Here is a 12,517-nt window from a genome sequence, read left to right as displayed (position 1 = left end):
GGTTAGAATCTTGTTTACACTAAAAATTTAAAAAGAGCATTATTGGGAAAAACAAACAAAAAACAACCCGCCCCCCCAAAAAAACCTAAAAACCAAAAAACAAAACAAAACAAAACAAACAAACAAACAAAAAATCTTCAAAAAATGCAGCTATGAAACTTGTTTCTCCTGGAAGCTTTACAGAAACATGGTACTTCACAATGGTACGTTCAGTTGTGGTTTGTGATGCTAGGCTGTATTATCTGAGATACTATATAAATATACAATATAAATTTATTTGACTTAATCTTAGGGATAAATCACCCATCTTTAAAAAAATGTTTATTTTGTAGAACAACATATCTTAAGGAAGTTAGGTAGGGTTGAAATTATATAAGAATATTTCTGTAAATTCTCATTGGATTTAAAACTGGATTGCTAATCCAGCTGCAGCTAAAAATTGCAACCATGTGAATTCCTAGGTAATAACAAAGGTCATCAGAATTTAGGCCTTTTATTGTGTTGTTTTACCTACCATTAGTAAACGTCCCATTGCTGTGGCACTTGAGCTGTCCGCAAAGCAAATTCAATCCACTGGAATGATAATATAAAGTAAGAGTGGCACCACAGGAAAAATGAGTCAGGCAAAATGGATACGAAATCACTGGATAATAAAAGAATGCATTGTGTATAAATTGAGGGTTTTTTTACAGAATTAATTCTGTTACCATTCTTTGTAATAAATTTGGAAAACTGAGGATTATATGGAATTACTAACTTGGTAATTTGGGTTTGGGTTTCCTTTTCTCATTGCCAAAGACAAGAGCTGTGAGACTGATACTTTTTTACTCCCAAGGACAACTACCACAATCTTTTTAAATACTCAATGCCATTTTTTGCTGCATGATCAACACTTCACAGCACTTTACCTCCTCAAAGTGCAAAGTAAGTGCTATGAATTCAATATAATGTTAGACTAAAGTTTGGTAGGCTAAGGATTATATTCATTTGAAAGAATGCTATCAAGTCAGAAATTAAAGTAAATCCTCTTGTTTGCGTTGTTTACTAGAACTATGTGGGTTCTCTTCTGAGGCTTCTCTGCCCATCAACATGGGTCTTGTGTATTTTAATAAGGACTAGCACCAATCCTATACCATCTGATTTCTTCTACACTTTCTCTGCCTGGACCATCACAGAGTTTGTACACACTTCCTACCAACACTGCAATACAAACAGACTTGTGCCTTAATAATCTGCACATCAGCTTCTTCTTAGTATTGAATATTGAATTCATATATATATATATATATATATATATATATATATATATATATGAATATATATGTCTGTCACACCATCCTTTTTCTTCCATGTCTTTTGATATGGATATGGATGCAAATGTCTATACCAAAGGATTTTCCTTTTTGTTGCCATTGAGCCTGCAATAAATACAGCAAATACTAGTTGTGAATATTACTGATTCCCTGTCTTAGGTATAGGTTTCCTGAGGTGGTGCCTCACACGTCAGGAAGAAATGGCAGCAATGGCACATTTCCCTTGAGGACAAGACCTAAAATCTGCCTGGATCATGGCCAAACAGCCTTGGCAGACACACTGCAGGTATATACCCTCAGTATATCAGGCTGCCTGGGCTCAAGAGAAGTCCTAGCAAAAGGAAGACTTTATTTGTAGGCCCTGCAAAGAAGCTAACAAACAATGTACTGAGCCAGAGCCAGAAAGCACAGATACAATGATGAATCTGAGAAAACATGTACTCTCAAGAGGAAAGATGAATGTGAGTGACAGAGGCTCTGGAAAGAAAACAGTTTTGTCCAGATCTCCATACATGCTGGGCTGTCATAAGGATATATACTGGATTTCTCCCTTTCCTGTATCTGAAGAGGGCCACCCCTATAGTTAGATGAGACAAAAATGTGTATAGGTTCTTTGCTAAAAAACCCAATTTCTAAGCATCATTTTACTCAATTTACTAATAATTTCCAGCTTGCTTTCAGAAGGCATTTTTCTCATTCCTATCATGATTACCGTGACAATGAGAAGTTGACCGAGGAGATGTAGAACTATCCGATTGCAGTCAAAGGCAGTCAAAAGTATCTGCTTCTACATTACAAAAAAGTTGTCTTTGTGGTTCTTTAGGAATTTCTTGGCCTGCTATATTTTTCATTCCAGCACTCAAGATCAGAATTTTGTGTCCCTTTTTTCTTATAGCAGTCTGTACAAGATCATCAGTACCATTGCATCCATGTTTTTAAGACCCCACCAAAAATATTTTCTCTGGTAATATTTTTAATAATATTGAAAGCAGCACCCATATATTTGTGTGTTTCCATTCTTGCAGATAATGCAGAAGACCGTTACACACAGTTTGCAGCTGTATATGAGCACTGTAATGCTTCCAGAAGATCCTTCAACATTCGGTACATACACTCATAGAGAGAGAGTCTGATTCATATTCTCAGTCCTTTAGGATGATGGTTTTTTGGACAAACAGAGAAGTGGATATCTACAACCATTTCAGGTTCCCAAAGAGACATGTAAGTGAAGCCTGTTGTACAAGTTCTCATTTCTCATCAGATGGATCCAGAAAAAAAACAATAGAGAAAAGGAGAGATTTGGACACAACATTGTATTATGCTGGAATTCCTTACAAGAGGAATGGTGATACCACAGTCTTCTTCAAATGTCTTCTGAAGCATGTGAAATGGCAATGAGCAGCGACTGATATTACACTTGCATTATTTACAACCCTTTAAAAGGCAGATTTAAATTATTCTTTTAGTTACTATGGTAATCTAGGAGACCTTTGCAGCCTCCAGCTTTCTGAGTAAGGAATGAACTGTTGCTTCAAAACACTTTCAGTATTGCTACAGAAGATTATTTATGGTGCTTTTTTTATTTTTTAATCTTTCCCTTTAATATTTGTTTGGTTGGTAACACATTAGGTTTCTGTCATCTGCAGTGGTGACTTCAAGATAATTCTGCCACCAGGCCTGTAGACAACACGGGTGAAAGACTTTTATCTTCACGTGTTAGGATGTAAACCTAAAATTGCCTCATGTCAGATCATAAAAGTACTCTTGATTAATAAAATATGAGGAATTTGGAATTTTGCAAAAATTTGGAATTTATTTTATTGTAATGTTACATAGAGTCTTTCTTCCCCTTTTCCTATTTTTTTAAGTCTTCGTTGGAGGATCTGCATGAGAGGTAAGATCTAAGTTACTCTTACAGATACGCTTTTTATGTTGGAATTCGTGAAAAATGTTTATGACTTCTACCCTTGTACTTCACTGGATAGTACTAAAAATTGGTAAACTGCTTTAAAATATTACTCTATTATTCAATTTTCATGCAAACGGTGTGCAAATAATTTATTTGCTTTTAAAAAGGAATGGCATAGCTGTGAAAGGTGAGAGACTGGGAGAGCCGTGAGACCTTAACTCAGAGAGAAGGGGCAATGCTGAGTATGTTGGTACTGCAGGTTAGTGTGTGTCCTCACCATTCTGCCCACACCTCAAATGAAAGCATCAGCAGGATAAGAGGGCATTTCCTGTCTCTGTGCTCCTCCACCTGCTTGCTGTCCAGACAGCCGAGTTACTGGTTAGGTGTGGTGAAAGTGAGTTGGAGTTTTGGGATAGACGTGCCAGTCTTCAGGAAAACAGCCTGCCATCCCCTGGATCAGGGAATGGTCATCCCAGTGATAATAGCTTTCAGACATTACTGACTTGGATTTGATTTGAATCACAGATAAAAGCATTAACTTGAAATTTGTTTTCTAGTTTATTCTTTCTTGTTTCAGTGTCAGCGGATATAATTTGCATTCCCTTCATACTATGCATAACTCTCAGTGTTGATTAGAAATTATGGTTTCAATTAAAACATATACTTTTAAATCTTCTGCTGTTGCATTTTTCTCAAGTTTCTCAAGGTAGAGACTGCTAAATATTCAAGAAGCTTGAGCAGGTTTTGCATTCAAATCACTTTCTTTGTCCAAACTCCTCTATATATCACTTGGAAAAATTCACAAAATATAACATAACTTTTAAGTTTGTGTGAACAATCATGTTACAGTGGTAGCCCCAGTTTCAGGACTTCTGATAGCTTGAGTTGCTTCCCTGGGATTTAAATTCATTACTTATACAGCATCACAATGTAAGTAAAATTCATATTGATACAACTCAAATTACTTTCCAGAGAAAGGCATTGAAATAAAAATTTGGATTTTTCCACCTCATTATGGCCCATTCTTCAATTTCAAACTACTCTAACATGCTCTTTCACGGGAAAGTATATGGCATGACACCAGATTTTGAGTTGTACATAAATTGTACATGTCTTGTTGATCTGGAGGAAATGTTGAACAAGTGAGCAAATATAATTAGAAAATTAATTAGGCTGTGTCTATGCTGAGACTTTGGCTTGAACCCTTAAAGCAGTTTTGAATCAAATCCCTCAGTCGGTCATACTTGCTGCACGTTGTTGCATAAAAGGAATGGGGCTTGTATATACAAACTGTATTTCCTTCAGAGAAGCTGCTTCTCAAACCCCACACCAGGTGCTCCCCAAATGTGCTCCATCCCCATGCAGGGGTCCAAACCACAGCGCCCAAACCCAACATCAGACAGTTTCTGACCACGTGTGTGCCAGACATGTTTGGTCCAAAGCACCCCATTAGACCTCCTCGGAGTGAGAACCTCAGACCACGTTTATTGAAGATGCAGGAAGCTCAGCACCTCACAGGAGATGTATTGATCTGCTCCTGATGCTCCGTGGTGCTGGCTGACGTGCACATGGTCTCCATTCTCTCTGCTTGCTAGGCCTGGTGCAGCCAGAGGAGGGGATGTCTCTGCGTGCCTTTGCAAACCATTGTGCAATCCGTGTGCTGAGGCTCTTGCTGTGGCTGACTGAGCCACAGCTATTAAACCTTGCCCTGGGATGTGCTGATCATTGCTCTAGCGCCGCTGCGGGGCTCCTGCGTGCTCAGCGTGCAGGCCAGCTCATGCCTGCCCACCAAAGCCTGCATGCCCATCCTCAGGGCACCGTTCCACATCTGCTGGATGTGATTCTGCACGGAGCTTCCTTAAGAGCAGGAAGATCACCCAAAGATGCCGCTCCCAGGCTCGGGGCCTGTTCCTTTTCCCCTCGGAGGAATGTTCTAATGATGGCATGTGAAATTATACAACGCTATCAGATTTCAGCCAAATCGGACCATAGGTCACGTACAACACAGAGATGTCTGGAAAACAGATGATCCTTGTAGCTTTGGTTATCTAAATGTATGTGGTTGATTGCCTTTTTCATGTTAATGAGTGGAAATCATGGGAAACCTTCACATAAGAGTTCAGAATAGAGGTCCGAAGATGTTTTGCAAACACACTTAAAAATGCTACAGCTCTGAAACTACAGTGAATACTTGACACAAAGATTTGTCTCCATCAATATGCATAATGTTCTCCTTATTGTTGTTGATGAGATATTCAGAATAAGATTCTGAGGCTTATTTTTAAGCCTATTTGTGGATTATTTCCAGCAAGTGGGTTTTACAAAACAATCCTAACAAAAAGCACACGGTGTAGCTCTTTATAGCAATATATTTCCTATTCCTCTTTTTTTATAGCTACTTTATAGTCCGCCCATCTTATCACATAAAAGAAAAACACTTTCATTACTGAGAGCTGACTTTCATATGAAATAGCATAGCTCAATACTTTTCCGCTAGGTAGAAAAATTAATCCTCCCTTATTAAAAAGAAAAACTGTTTTCATTTTGCTCTTTTCTCTTTATCAGCTGAAGAAAAGATGAACAGAATTCAAACATATGTTCAGAATTTCAGCTAAAAATCTACAAGTATGTTTGAAAAAAATCAAACTTCAAACAGGCCAGAAGATAATTTCTGTCTTGTGACACAAATTTGAAGGACACTTGCCAGATGCTTACACACCCACTTCCTCAGCCAGAAAATCTTTTAGTAACTAGAAATTACAGTTCAAGCATACATTTAAGTGCTAAGTACTAATGCCCAACATTAAACGCTCAGCCATTTCCACAGCCACAATGCAAAAGAGCTTTCCTTCTTTTTTTCTCTCTTCCAGTTAGTTCAGTTGCTTGCCTGCACTCATCTTTCCCTTTCTTATCGGACATAGAGACATTGTGAGACTAATATCTATAACAGCTTGTTCAAAAAATAGCTTTTTTCCTGCAGGGTACAGAGGACTGGATGGCCAAGCAGTAAAATTTGCTACTGTAAGATCTATTCCTAAATGAGGGAGAAGAAATTATTAATTTCCTTTAAAAGATAAATTCTGAACAAAACCTTGAAATACTTTCTAGCATTTCACAGAGTTCCATTTTCATAAAATTGATCTTACTGCTTAAAACATCAAGCATATAAAAGGAAAAAGGTCTTACGTTAGTAACTCCTGACTTTCCCAGCCCAAGACAGGTCACCTTCAGTGTGCTAGAGATCTTGCTGATTTTCAAAATGTCTTAAATCAGCCAAAATAGTCCTGTTAGAGTCAAGAAAAAATTTACACCACCTAGTCCTAATGTGACCTCAGCAGGAGTCCAGTGGGCAGCTCTGCCCATCCATGCTTAAGAGAGAAGGGCTGAAATTCCAGCAGTTGCAAATGATATTCAGATAATCCCAGGAAAGGAGAGCTTGTTTTACAAGAGTAAACTAAAAGGCCTTGGATTGCTTAGTCTAGCAAAAGAGTGACTATTGGGGAATGTGATTCATATCATGTGCTTGGACTTGTTCCAAGCTGTGTGGATTCTGACCAGCAGGCCAGAACACACGTGCTCGATGGTCAACGGGAAAGCTGAACAGATCAAAGTCACGCTGGAGTCTCTCCAACAGTGGCCTGCTGATGTGCTTGCCTACCTAGCAAAGCTTTTAGTTCCTTAAAACTCACAAAACCTCACCTTTCAATTCCTTTGACAAATTCAGATGAACTGGAGCCATGGCTCCAAAAGGTACTGAGTTTAGAGAGGACTGAAACAGACCGACTGACAGGCACAGACAGAATCAATAGTTTCTTAGGAAAGCGGCTATGGACACCTCATTAAAAATGTATAGTAACAGTAAGCACATCTAAAACAAGGAAACAATGAGGAGACAGAGAGGTGAGGGAAAAACAAGAGATATTTGCATACATTGAATAAGCCAGGAAAGAAAACAGCTCATTTATGTCTTTGATCAGCAGGAGCAGTGTGTTACCTTTTGAGCTTCTCCAATAAACAAATGTAGACTGCAAGCAGGAACCTCTATATAAAAGATACAATAAACAGCATACAACATTATTATTTCATACTACAGCAATCACAGTTTAAGGAATTGAACTGCTGGAAAAAAATCATCCGTGTGGTTAGTGAATCTGCAACACTGTTTGCCTACAATAAGTGGCAATACATTTACATTTACAATACATTTTAGCATTTACACACTTGTTTTGTGAAGGCTGGTTCACCAAGGTACCTAAAAAGAGAATGAGATGAGCCTCTCTGAAGATCTCTACCCATTAACTACTTAAAGAACCTTATTTTGGGAATGATTATTCAACATGCATCTAAAATTGAGCTACCAGTCAGTTACCCGAGAGACCTGAATTGAACATGAGACTTACAGTGAAGTATCTTCTCAAGTCCTCTATTATTTTAATCAATGTCTTACCAACTGTAAGAAGGCATTTAGTAAGAAACTGTAAAAGTAAGCACTGTAAGAAAGCCCTTCCTTACTTTTTACACATGCACTGTAAACAACACAATTTCCTGGTCCCCAGCATTGTAAAGTGTAGATCCCTCCCACATACATTCAACATTTTAACATCCCACTGAGACTTTTCTATCTAGTTAAGGAGATGACTTGAAAGGCTGAGTGATCAAATAGATTTAAATAGCTGCTGTCATTTGTGAGTTTACATAAGAAAATGTTGAGGTTTTCTCCCTTACATGTCATGAGGGAATTAAACTATTTTTGCAGTCAGATTAATTTACAGGAAGCAAGAAAAAAGTTTAAGACTCTATAGAGTGCTAGACTTGAAGGACTTGTAGTCAAGAATTAAAATTTATTTGAAATACTGAAACATTTGTGTTGTGCTTATGGATTTTAATCAGCAAGAGGCATTGGTGACATTTTCTGTGAGAGTCCAACTTTTATTTAGCACTGTGTATCGATTGCAGCAGATGTCAGTAACATACAGGAAGATTTTCTAAGGGTGATGAAGGCAATGAGAAATGGTAAAAGAAGACTTAGTGAGAGGTGGAGGGAGTCCTGTACCACCTGCAAGAGGAGGATTGCCAGGTGGCTTCTACATCATTTCTGTGGACCATGGCTTCTGAGACATATACTCACAGCAGAGAACTGGAAAAAAAGAGTGCAGGGCACCCCATGCCACTCATGGTCAATACAAGGAGGGTTGTTTGACCACATCATTCAGCAGGGTGATGTATGCAGCACTCCAGGTGGCTCAGAGACACCTTCCTCCAAATTGCTGAAGATTGCAGCTTCTCTGCCTTCCTATTGCCAAAGGCAGATCATGCCAAACAAACTGAAATCTAGATGCTGGAACTCTCTATGGTCCTTGTCTTTTGGATTTCTACCAGTGAACACAAGCATAACAGTGAACATTATGACCATGGTCATCTGAAAAACACGTCCCTGTGAAAAAGCCATATGGAGATGCAGAATTGCAGTTTGACAGTTTTTATAAAGGTGGGGACCTCTTTTCAACAAAAGCTTAACTCCTTAACAAGAAACAAAATAAAACAACAAAAAAAAAAGTAAAGAAAAAAAAGAAATTAGGACCCCAACAGTATATTCTAGGCTGTTTTGCAATCTAGTTCACCACAGAAAGCCTGTCTAATCTAATTTTCTCAGTGATTCCAGGCCACTAACTGGAAATGATCAGGAAGATCAGCAGACTGCCATAAAGCCCCACTGAACTAGACCACTGTTCAAGACCAGGTCTACCTGACACCATATTACAGAAAAGTTTTTGGGTGAACACAATGTATTTCCAAGAGAATGATCTATTTCATACTTAAAGTATTCTAGCACTTCTGTGAGACATTAGAGACTGGGCAGCCAAGCACAGTCTGGGCAGATGGACTGAATGATTCAATATAATGAAATCCTTTCATTTCCAACATCTATAACAATGTCTCCATTTCAGGCATTTGTGACAATGATCTTTACTTGCTGTATTTTGGATTAGTTCTCCAACTGAAATCCTTTCGAAGTATTAGCAGACAAAATAATAATAGCTCATCGTTGTAGATGGCAGCAGGCGTAAACAGTAGGAGACACTAATTATCACCCTTTTGGTTTACAGCAGCAGAGACCACCATTAGGAGAAAAAATCCCAAGTAAAAGATAACTCTTCACTATGAAATCTTCCTTTCCTACAAAAAAAAAAAAAAAAAAAAAGGTTGAGATTATGTCAAATATGTTAGGGTTTTTTTATTTTTAATCAAGTACAGAGGCAGTCTGGAAAAAGATTTTTTGATCCTCCAATTGGCAGATTACATTTGAAATTATGTAATATGTGTAATTTGTAATATGTGGAGAACAAAAGGAATGGTGGCCTGAGATGTACCAGTAGAAGCAAGAAGAGGAAGAAGGAATGGACTTACTCAGATGAAGTGTCTGCCTGTATGTTGGCAGTGACAAGTCCAGAGTAAACTAGGACAAAAGAACAGATGGCACAAAGCCTAAAACACTCCTTTACATCTCTGTCAAAACCTAATTTTTTGATGTAGCCATGTTATCTTTTGCTTGGTGTGACAGTAGACTAATATTAACTCTTTATTGCCACAATTGCAGTTCCTTATTTTCATCATTACATTTATAAATTTGAATTTCATGCTACAAGTATTTGGGACATTATTGCAGGGAAGACTTTCAAAAGTACAGTAATTTGTGGTATCAAATCAATTCAAAGCAACTGAAGAAGTGTTACATTCATCATAAGCATAAGGTTCTCTATCTGTGTCATGGCTCCAAACTTTATTACTCTTTCTGTGATTTAGACAATTTTTGTCAAGGTTTTAGAAAAGGTAATAAAAAGATTAAGTCAGCCCTGAAGTCCTCCTCAGAAAGACATACTTTAGGGAATCTTCTCTCATAAGGAGATGTGATTAAAGCTGAGGCTAAAAGAATATACTAGAAACATTTTTAAATGGTTGGGATAGAATTGACCTTAAATCATATAATGCTGCTTTACTCTGGAGATCTTTCAATGCCAAATCTGCATCTTGAGGTAATCCTGCAAAAATTCTGTTTTATCAGTTTCATCTATTTTAAATTTTCTATTTGTAATCCTGAAATTGACCAGAGGTGTTGGATATAAAGGCTGCATAGAAGCCATTTGGGAAAGAGTATGCATTAAAACCAAAATCTTTTATCCCAAAGAAGATTAGACACTGATCCAACTGACCCGTCACAACATAAACAAATCACTGCTATACCACATCAGCTTCTGCAAAACTGACCTGTGTGATTTATTGGCTTGTGTGTTTGTAATCTCATCCTCCAGGTTTTCAAGGCTAATAATTCTCCATCCGCCTATTGTTGGAAGCTCCTAACAGCCTCAGCTATGTATCTGATGTTTGATATATACCAAACCAATCCAATTTGATTTTTAATGCAGCTCCCCAGCTCTGCTTTTCAACAATATCTCATAACAAAATTTGGGTGAAAGCTCTCAAAATCTCCCTTCTGATGAGATTCCAGGGAGGAGAATTCTGGGGCACAGGGAGGCACACACAGAGCAAAGCCACCTGTGGCAGGGGCTTCAGCTGAAGTACTCAGCCTGGCTATCCTCAGGCTGTGTGTTGATAACAAATACTCCTGCATAAAGCTTGTTCTAGCACCATTTGCTTGACAGTTTAAGAAGGCGTTGCCGCTGGAGGAAGGGGTCCCAGTCTCCTGCGCTCCCCGTGGCTCATTCCCACCCTTGTGTGGACACAGCTGCCCGCACAGCTCCGTGCCCCGTGGGACGGGGCCTGGGCTCGGCCGGGCCCGTTACCCAGCCTGGGCACGGCGTGACCGCGCAAACACGCACGGCTCACAGAGCAGCCAGCCAGCAGCTGGGGACCAGAGAAAGCTTATTCTGGCTTAGAGCGGTCCTCAAATTACAGACCTGGCTACGAGCCACACGCTGTCATTGCTATAAAGGCCGGTCAAATCCTGAAAAGACCCCCAGGAACATCAGAGGGACTTACCCTAGTGAGGTAAACAAATAACATAATGTCAGATTAAGATCGATGTCGCTAGGTAACACACGTGTGAGGGGAAACTTGGAATTATTTGGAATTCTTATTCAGGAAAGTCACCTGTTTACCGCTAGGGACAGATCAAGTGAAAGCCTTTCTTTGGTTTGCAACTATATTTAGAATCAAAACCTGTACTTATATTGCCTGTGCATTGAGAAAAAGCACACACAAAAATTTTTAATTTGTACCAATTATATTAATGGAAAACAGGTTGCAGCAGTACTTTTGCCATCTGTCAACAGAACATAGTACAAAACAGAGGTTGTGGGTTTTGAGAGGAAGGCGACAGGACTGATTAGGAGATCAGAAAACCTATGCATGAATAGATTGAAATGATTGGGAGAGATTGTTTCACAAGGCAGACATTTAAAAGAGAACATGATAATAGTAGTTAAAGTAAGGAATGGTACAGGCAAGATAGATAAAAACCTTTGTTGAGACAGCTCTGTTCCCTGGCTCAACACAAGACTATGGAGACGTTCAGTGAAATTGTAAGGTAGCAAATTAAAAGCTGATAAAAACTAACACCTTTTAACCCAATATGTAATTAGAAGACGTGGTGCTGATGCAGGCTGAGGAGTGCATGAGGTAATTTGAGGTTTCTTACTCTTCAATGAAAGAATAAGCTACTTAGCATGCAGAGTAAGGTAAAACTCCACAGTTACAGTCACTACAGAGCAACATTGACTGCCACCAGCTGCCCCCAGATACCAGCTTGCTGTCTGCCCTGACTTGTAACCATCTACCTCTTGTCTGCTTTGCATTTTTACAAAGAACACGGCTTGCATCTTCCAAATTCTGTGAGATGTCTACTCAAAGTCAAGTACACTCACATTATGGGATTCAACGCATGCAGGCATGGAGTCACTTACAAGAGGATTTCCTAAGAATCATCTACAAAGGGACTTCTGCTGCACACAGAGGAGATGCATCATCACAGAATGTCTGTTCTGCTTCAGGACAGGTAAAGTGTCATGTCTAAAGATTTAGGCCAAGTTAATGTACCCAGCTCTGGGTACAGATCTGAAGTGACAGCTCCCATTTTCCCACTGTTGGGCAAGCAGCGAGCACCAATACATGAAGTCATCAAAACAAATCACTTTGGAAAACAAGATCTACGTCTGCATTTGTCATAATTAAATAAAAAAATCAGCTCATAAAACACTTCATGGCATGGACACACACACACAAACATTTCAGAGCAGACTGCTGACAAGTGACATTATCCTGTAGACAAATGACTCAC

Source organism: Prinia subflava, chromosome 3 (genome assembly GCF_021018805.1).
Source record: "Prinia subflava isolate CZ2003 ecotype Zambia chromosome 3, Cam_Psub_1.2, whole genome shotgun sequence".
NCBI classification, from domain to species: Eukaryota; Metazoa; Chordata; class Aves; order Passeriformes; family Cisticolidae; genus Prinia; species Prinia subflava.
This window is presented reverse-complemented; position numbering follows the sequence as displayed.